At 39.5% G+C, this 9,321-nt stretch overlaps 1 long non-coding RNA gene across 1 annotated transcript; it reads right to left on the bottom strand.

Annotated features, from left to right (window-relative positions):
• Nucleotides 1-4,199: 4,199 nt before the first annotated feature.
• LOC143157536 (uncharacterized) lies at nt 4,200-8,360 on the bottom strand. The gene is made up of 2 exons (XR_012994818.1): nt 8,251-8,360; nt 4,200-6,951 (listed from the first exon to the last, which is right to left on the bottom strand). It is a non-coding gene; the product is annotated as an uncharacterized LOC143157536 (long non-coding RNA).
• Between the last annotated feature and the right edge of the window lie 961 nt (nt 8,361-9,321).

The following is a 9,321-nucleotide window of genomic DNA, read 5'->3' as shown; positions in this document are numbered from 1 at the left end:
AGAGACAAAAATGAATATGTGATGGCTGTTGCTATTATTACAGGCCCTACTTTTTTAGTTTCCATTTTTCACATCGTATTCTTCTAACAAATAGGATATAAGGAGTTTAAGGTTGTATTAACTTTTCTGACTTACAAAACCTATTTTTATACATTTATTTTTAACATTTCTAATGTTAATTAAGACAGGATGTATGTGTATGCTTAAATAAATTATTCAGACATTACTGTGCTTGCTAACTCAAACATGTCTTGACAAGTTAAAAAAGCTGATTAGAAGTTCCTAAACACTTGAAAATCATGGGCCTTCAATACACAGAACATAAGTTTTTCAATATTTTTTTAATATGTGTTATGATGAGAACTACACAGTAAACAATCAAATTAATGTCTTTCACACACAAACAGGCACTAGACATGATGTATTTAATTCTAGTAACTGTAAACTGTATTTCCATGAATGCACATTCAAATCCATCTCTTATTGCTTGCTAGGCTTGTGGTTGCTTTGCAAACAGTTTGCTCACATTAGTAGTAACAAAATTATTTGTTTAGGGCAATTGTTATGGGAATTCTGCTTTGATTTCAGGGTTGGCTGTAGGTGAATTTTTTTTAAGAATAACTGGACTCACATATATTTCTATAAACCGGAGCATGCAGGTAGTATAAATAAAGAAGCAATGTCTATAATTGATAAACTAAGCAGTGCCAAGGTCCAAGTACAGGCACTGGCACGTGGTCACCAATTTTGTTAATACTCCCAACAGGCTGTTTAGATGAGAACATCGTATTTTGGAGGTAACAGAATTGCTAAATTACACCTGAATATAAGCCATGTTGTGCAGGTTGGTATCAGGGCTAGATAATAGTCAGGGACACATTTTATTTACTAATCAGACAGTGTTGTTGCTTATGATCAAAATACTAACCCAAACTTCTATTAAAGCATTTTACAGAGGGCATTTTATTCTGGCATTTTATTCTTCACTACCTCTTTTTGAAGCCTCAGCTACGACAAATTCATTTAGCTTCTCAACAGTGTCCATATACACCATCTAAACCTTAAGTCAATGGCACAACAACTTTCCTGTAGGCTTACTGCTTCAAATACAGCAAAGGCTTTTTGTTTTTAATTTGGTCTTCAACTCCTTATTCCTCCTCTAATCCATTCTACTTTACCTTACTTATTGCAACAATATCCTCCTTTTATTAACTACACAACTTCATGTTCAACTAATTATCCAGCATGACCACCAGCTCCTTTCAGAGTTACTAAACCACTGAGTCACGTCATACATTCTCTAGCCTTATAACTCCACTCTGTCTTTGTTTCTGGAAGGAAGAATGTTGGGGTTTTTTTTTTAAAGAAGGGGTCACCTGTGAGAAAGGTTGGAAGCATCTCTTTGTAACACTTTTGGCAGCTTGTGAGCTTCCCGATTTTTAAAGTCGTTTTTATATTTTTCAGTATCATATTTGATCAGGTATTCCCATAAAGATAATCCAATTACATTGCTGTCATATATAATGAGTTCAGGTTTGACTTTTGCACTCCCAGGAATGCTAAGCTAGAACTCAAGAGCAGAATTTTGTCAGTCTGTATTGTGCCATGTAAATCTAGTAACTGAGACAAAAATAATCGAGGCTCCAATCCTCCTTATCACACTTCGTTTCCATGAAGACATTCAGACAAACTGCCACCATTACTTCATGGCAAGTTAATTGCTTACAAATAGCTCACACTTCCCCACATTCCCTGAGCCTGGGAGTTCCACGGGACTGAATGAAAATGCTTGCAAATAGTACAATTTAACAATTCAATTAATGTTCTGCAACGGTTTTGTAGATTATGATTTTTTCCCCATGGACATTACGTTTTAAAATAGTGTGCATAAATCTGTTATGTTTTATCTTTTTTACCATCAAGGGGACTTGAATGCTTTCACTGTGGTAATGAAAAGGCAAGAGAAGTTCACTGCTAGCATTAGTGTCACCTGTCATCTAGGTGGCCTTACTAACCAGTAAAATATAAATGTGGATACAAATTTGGGGCACTTGACCCTAGAATTCACATACATTAAGGTGCATAGCAGCCATACTGCTGCCACAAAGATACTCTGAGTTCATTCTCTAGTCACTAAATTCCTGGGGGAGAAAAGATTTTATTCTTATATTCCTAGCTTGAACATGATATTCATACACATTGGTCAGCACTTCCAACTTGACAGAAAGGGTTAATTTGTCTCTTCATGTATCCCTACATGTATATAAAATATTTTGAGATGGTTCTACCTGAGTCTTCTGGCCATTTGCAAAAAATTATTTTGTCTTGGTCTTAGAGGGGTTTTGGGTTGGGTTTTTTGTGCCTCTCCTAATATTTTTGACCACCTGTTAGAGTAATCTTGATTTCCTTTGATTTCCAGAAGACACGTATTATCTTTTTTATTCCTCATATGTATGGTGTACACTACCACCTTATATGCTCATAGTTCAGTACTAGGAAGTAAATATAACTTCTTAAGTAAATTGTCACCTGCTCAGGAAACTAATTGATACAATGTTTTGTCTAAAACCTCTGCAAAATTTTCTTATGGACACAAATTAGTACAGGAAAAGAATTCAAACATTGCCTTTTCTGTGAGTTGATTTGGCCTATTTTTGTCTTATCAAGCAGTATGAATTTAATGCTAAAATGCAGCATATATAATAAGAGGACTGGGGGGAGCTCTGCCCCCTTTTCAAGTTGAGAATCCATTTGGCAATTCAATCACTTTTCTAATAACATAATTAATTATTACAATGCTTTGCTGATCAATGTTTATTACAGGATCCCCTTTGAACATTTTCGTAAACTCCTTGCAACTTCTTGAGTTTTTATCAGCAGAACTGTGTTGTTCTCTACCATGTGTACACCTACCATTTTGCAATTTTTCTTAATACCATTAGAAAAATACTTCAAAATATAAGAAAAGTATGATTATATAACACCAGTTCTGTCGATTCGTTTTCCAAATACAATTCTTTCTATTTTTGGCATTCCACAATTTTTCTGCTTACTTCATCCATAGATTTCAGAACTAACACTATGCTTTATTTTTGTTTAAGAAGTCACATAGAATTTGCTTATACTCTAAAATCGTACCAACACTTCATGTTTAGCTTGATCTTATGTAACGTAGAATATTTCTACTAGTCCACAACTAGTGTTGCTGCATCTTTTTGAGGAGTTGAGCTAAGGCATAAAATGTCTTAAGTCCTGTGCAACCACATCTCACAGAATGGAGACAGGAAGGAATCAGAAGAAAAATGATTTGGAGTTCCAATGATTTGGAAATCCTGCTTGGTCCAGAATAAAGAAAGTTACCTATGTTCTGATCCCAGTGTTACTGAAGTTCAACGGGAGTCTTTCCAGAGACTTCAGTGGGCTTCATAGGCTATGCCCAGGCTCTGCTCCTCTGTTTACAATTTTGCATACAATAACAAGCTTCAGAGCTCAACTAAAGGAAACAGAAACATTTTATTCACATGAAACTTAACAGTTTTAACCACAGTTTTTACACTGGAAACATGAAAGAGTGCTTGCAGGATTGGTGCCTGTTCCCTTCATCTGTCTATATTTGCTGAGGGAAATATTAAATGGCTGAGATGGTCCAAGAAAACTTAAGTATGTGGGACTGCTTTTGAGCCACAAACAGTCTTTAGAGGAGGAATGTGCATACTGCCTAACTATATGCAGTGCTTTTTTTCTAAAAAAAAGAAAAGAAACACAACACTTATTTAATTGGCACTTCAGCAGGATTCCCTAGATCTCTAGAGACTTATGGGAGAAAGCAGGAAAAACGTGCCTGTATGTCTGTCCCAACACCTTGGTGCTGTGCTAAACCATTCAAAGGCAACATTATTTCCAAAGTGAATGTAATATAGTTGTCATCTAAAAGCGAAAACGTTCACATAAATAACTGAGATGAAAAGTAGCATGACCTACAGATAAGAACTGAAATATGGGGATGATAAATCTTTCCTTTTATGTTAACAAATGAACAAAATTAGCAATAGTCCAAACTAAGAAGAGGCTATAAAACATGCAAATACTAGAAATAATAGAATATGTGGATTTATTTATCAATGTGAAAAATTTAGTAAGTGCAGGCGTCGAACACAAAATATATTATCAAGATTGCCCTGAGTGACACATGCATACAGTTCAGCATGTCAAAATCTGATTCTTTTTATTTTTGTATTCAGGATCGAGGAAATTTGGTGGAACTTTTTACATTCAGCAGTTTGGGATATTCAAAGTTACTATTTCAATGTCGTTACCCTGCTAATAGCTAACCATGACTTTCGAATAGTATGCCTAGTAAATTTAGGAGATATGTCAAAAACCCACATTATTCTTATTAAAGTTAACAGGGTGTTAATAAATTCTTTTTTTAATGAGAAATCTTTTAAGTGATTGCATTGCCATCTGCTGAACATAATGCAGCTATTAGCCAAGATAAAGACAAATATATAAATAATATCTATTACTTGTGAATTATACATAATACGTATCCTACATGACATGTAAGATCAAACAATATACAATCTATTTGTCCCAGCACCCTTTTTAAATCCCATAATTTCAAACAGTCCCAGTGTATAAGTTTCACTTTGGCTAACTTGTCATGGCATTCTCTTCCAATTCCACCAGTGTAAGAAGGTTGTTAGCGATAGGACAATTAGACTTGAATATTACAATTCATTTTGAGCAGGTGATTCCTTACAGAATGCAACGAAAATTAAATTGGTGATACTGGATCAAAACTAATTTATCTTATCCAACATAATATCTTTAACTCTAGATAATAGAAGACGCTTTCAAATAGGGGTCAGAACCACGGAATGGCAGATGAGGGGTTTTTTTGTTCCTACATTAGCTTTCATCTTGACCATAATGGTTCAAAACTGACAGAAATGTTGCTATTAATTATGCTTATCCTGTGCAGCCAATCAGTGATATCTCTAGGAGGTTTATTCAAGCTGCAGATGACATCAGGATATATCAAAGCTGCAAGCACATCAAGATGGCTTCACGCCAGGCCAGCTTCAGGCTGGTAGGGATCTTTAGCTCCAGCAATGTGTCAGATTCGAGAGCAGCTCTGTTCCAGAAGCAATTTTGCCTCTTTTGCATAGCATCGCAACTGGCATAATAAGCTGTGTGAGACTGGAGCTAATACCATGCAAAACACTGTGTTCCTGGAAACTGGAGCTGGGGAAAAAGCTGTACAGAGCCACAGCTGGGTAGCTCTGCATATGATCAGCTCGGGTCCAACAAGGCTTATTAGCTTCAGTTCAGTACCAGTGATAACACATTATCTTTTTCAGAAACATTTAGATGTCTCTGCTCTATACACGACAGAAGTCTGTTTACTGGAAAGGCTTATTAATCCCAAAGACGTGCCACATGAATGGATGGAACCAGCCTGGGTCCAGCACTACATCGGAGCTAACAAGCCAACTTTGAACATGGAAGGCTTTGAAGCACAGGGTAGAGACAGACTATTTCTGCAATAATTAGCTCAAAGCCAGTGCTGGACCAAACCTGGTCAAGCCTGGCTTGTCATGAACTGACTCAGTGCAAAGGCACTTGGACGTCTCTGCATGCTCCTAATGCATGCTGTAATACCTCCCTCATGTTCCTAATGCATGCTGTAATACCTCCGTTATCCATGTATTTCCACTGCCTTGGGATGTTGGACCCCACTTACCTTACATATAGGATATTATTTTCTTATCATTGGCTATGCTGGCATTTAATATGCTGCACAATGTAACTGATATTTTCCTGCAATTATGACATTCATAATGTCTCCATAGGTAAAAACTCTAGTTTTGTAATTATTTCAATAACAAAAGGTACTACTTATTTCCTCCTAGTCATAGCTGTTTTTCTGGCAAATGATATATCTGCAGTCACTGCATCCTCATAAAATAACAACAGATCCTATTTCAGTCTAAAAGTGAATGTTTTGTGTATTTATTTTGCATAGATATAAATTATTTTAAGTATTACACCAAGACTGGAGAAACCTGTGTGAGATAAATTTGATGTATACTTGGAAGTGGATGTTAAAACTTTTTTTCATGTTACATGTTATGGCACCTGCTCTTGTATTGAAAATACAGTAGCCAGATGACACAAAGTATGAAACCGGTACAAACTCATGCTGTTGTTTTGAATTAGTTAAAAAATATGGAGCTAAGTTTCCTTTGGCAGACTCTGTGCTGAATCAGGCATACAGTTTTCATGAAGCATAATGCTGGTGTAAACACATCTCATGTCATATGTCATAAACATATGTCAGTTTACTCACAGGTAAACTTTTTAGGATAAACCTCTATTCCCAGTTGTTCATAAAAATGTAAAGAGAGAACACAGTGAAAAAAAATGCGTTTTGTATCTTAATCTACATCTATACTTGGCAGGCTTTTCTGTTTTTGTTATTACCAGTTATTATACCCACAAGATACTCAACACATGTGAGTACTGGCCATAGAGGGTCAAACCCAAAATCCACCTCCCCACAATGTACTGTCTTCAACAAACACCCCAGAACACCTTTAGAAATTCTGCCTGTACTTTTCCTCCCACCTTTTTATTTATACCCTTACTTTCTCAAGGCCCACCAAGTCGCAGAATTCCTCATCAAGCTCCTCGGAGCATTGCGGCTAGCCAGCACTGGATGGCCAGTCTGCACGGCCAGGGACATCGCAAAGAGGAGGAAGCTGGAAAGGGAGGAAGGATCCTGGCTGCTGCGGGGTCTCCTTTAATCCTCATGATGTCAAGCCTTCAAGGACAGCACCTCTGGGTGGCATGCACTCATTCCTTAGACAGCTTCGTGGAACAGCAGACATTGTTGGGGGTTCTCTGCTCTGTGTCCCCTTCTTGAGCCTGGTATTTTCTTTTCAATGCCTGGGGAAAAAAGGAACAGCATAAGCTTCTCCTAAGACTCTCCCATCCTCCAACTGTTTTCAGCTCGGTGGATTTCCTGAGCCTGTTGTTATTAAGGCTTTGTTCCCTTCCCCCCCCCAGCTTCCTAAATTAAAGGCATCACTGAGATTTTTGCTGCAAAGAAAAAAATCTTTATGTTGCTAAACTTTGTTCTGATGAAAAATTTACACTAATTTTCTGCATTAATACTTCTGTGATCACAACACAGCAGACCTGCCTTTCAGGAAACACATTCAAATTATTTTTGTTTCAGTGAGGCTGGGAGTGGAGCATGCAGTAAAGTGGGTTGGCACCAACAGCAAGAGACAGCTATCTTACAAAGCCAGATAAAGACTTCAGCACATAGTGGGTGAACTAAACCATTCAGCCAGGAAGATGGTTGAAAGTCCTGGAGAAGAAGACTGGGCTGTGCATTCATTAGCCTAGCACAAGTCCCGCGATGGCGAGGACACAACTCTCCCTGCTCTACTAAGGGCAGCATTCAACTGATGTTTTCATGGTCCCGAGCCCGGCGCCCAGAACCCACCAGCAATGATGTACTTGCTCACCTGCATGCTTGGTGGTTGTACCACTGAACCAAGAGAATGGCAAAAGAGCTTGGTAAGAATAAAAGGTCATATCCACGCAGGATTGCATTGTTCAGTATTAGAATTAAAAAAAAAAAAGGTCTTTTGAAAAGGAAGAGTATCATTTAAAAGGAAAATGGAGGCATATTTACCAGCCTGCATGTTACTAGGCAGCGTCAGTCTTCTCGCGCACAAAAAGTGTAGTGGACATAGTAGTTCCCATACCTTGGGAAACATGGTAACAGCGAGGCACCTAGGGTATTTGTGTCCCAGCCTCCAACTGCCTTTAGCTCAGAGATTTCCCGAGTCATGGTTTGTGTGTCTCCAACCTGCAAGGGATTTCTTTCCCATGAACCTGCCCGATATCTCCTTTAATTCACGGCAGTAGATGACATTCTTAGGCTGGATGCCGCTTATTCTGGCACAACTGTGCTTCTGCTCATGCAGCTTCTTCTCCTGCCCCCCAAGCTCCTTTCCAAGGGAAGCTAACAGTACTGACAAACCTACTGTTTACACGCCAGCGCAGCAATACTGGCAAAAGCATATAGCACACACACAGCCTGATGTATTCCTATGGTAAGTACTTTCTACTCGAAGGGAAGTAACTTTGTCATGTTTTCTTTCTAACATTGCATTAGCGGTGCATTTTCTTTCCCCACAACCTTGCAAGCAAGCAGATGGCTGGACCCCTCACCATTACAGCCTGAGCTGCCGGTTGCAGCTCTACAGACGTTTTTCACAAGCGAACTCGTTCCCCAACCGAGCTACATCGGCCCGAGACGTGCCCGTCCTGTTCCAGACACCCAGCTCCCCAGTCGTCCTTCCCAGGGACCTTCCAGGCCGGGGAGGGAGGAAATGCCTGAACGGCCTCGTACCGCCCCCGGCCCTCGCCCCGGGGAAGGGGGGCTGGAGACGGCCCTAAGCCCGCTTTTTTGTTTTAACAAACATTTCCCCCTGCCTATGAGGAAACCCGCCGCTGCCCAGCGCTGGGGGAGGGTGGGATTTCCTTCCCATTGTCTGCCGGGCTCGGCCCTCCCGGCCGCCGCGCCGGCTGCGGCGTTAACTGTTTAGCGCTCTCGGCTCCTGTTCTGCGTGAAAGTTAATGGCCAAAAGGCATCCGCGAACGGGCTTGTATTAGATAGCGGACTAAAAGCAGATGAATGCAAGAATCGGGGCTAACCAAGACCGGCTAGCAGCTCTTCAAACCCTTGTATTAACGAGCATTAAAAAGTCTTTCCAATACAGATAAAAATAGGCCAAAACAACCGAAAAATGCATCCTTTTTATCCTTCAGTGTGCACCCTGAAGGCTATATAATGCAAACAGTTACCTAGGGGACCTAATGAGGATATAAAAATACTTCAAAACAAGGCCCACGAACACCCATATATGAGCTATATGCCCGTGCTTCTACACTTCATTTAATTCACTGCCCGCCAGCTCAGACAAGGTAACGTGACTACGGTTGCAGACACTCCCTATGTGTTTGCTTTAGGATACCTTGTTCTTTCCAAAATCAAATATTTGTGTCCTGAAACAAATATTTGGAGACGGTCCAGACTAGCCTTTACAAATACGTTAAGTACAGCAAATTGTTGGCAAGCAGTAGGCACCAGGTAAAAACCTGTAAGGTAGGCTAACTGTAAGGCTTCAACCCTGCATATGCTTCCGCATTGGTGAAACTGTGGCCTAAATATTTATTTGAGAGCTCTCTGTGGGTCCTGAAGAGATAAAGGGCCAAAACCTTTTTATACTGAAGATAGCT

The sequence above is a fragment of the Aptenodytes patagonicus genome, chromosome 2, assembly GCF_965638725.1.
Source record: "Aptenodytes patagonicus chromosome 2, bAptPat1.pri.cur, whole genome shotgun sequence".
Classification (NCBI taxonomy): domain Eukaryota; kingdom Metazoa; phylum Chordata; class Aves; order Sphenisciformes; family Spheniscidae; genus Aptenodytes; species Aptenodytes patagonicus.
Note: the sequence above shows the minus strand (reverse complement) of the source record. Positions and strands in the feature narration are given on the sequence as shown.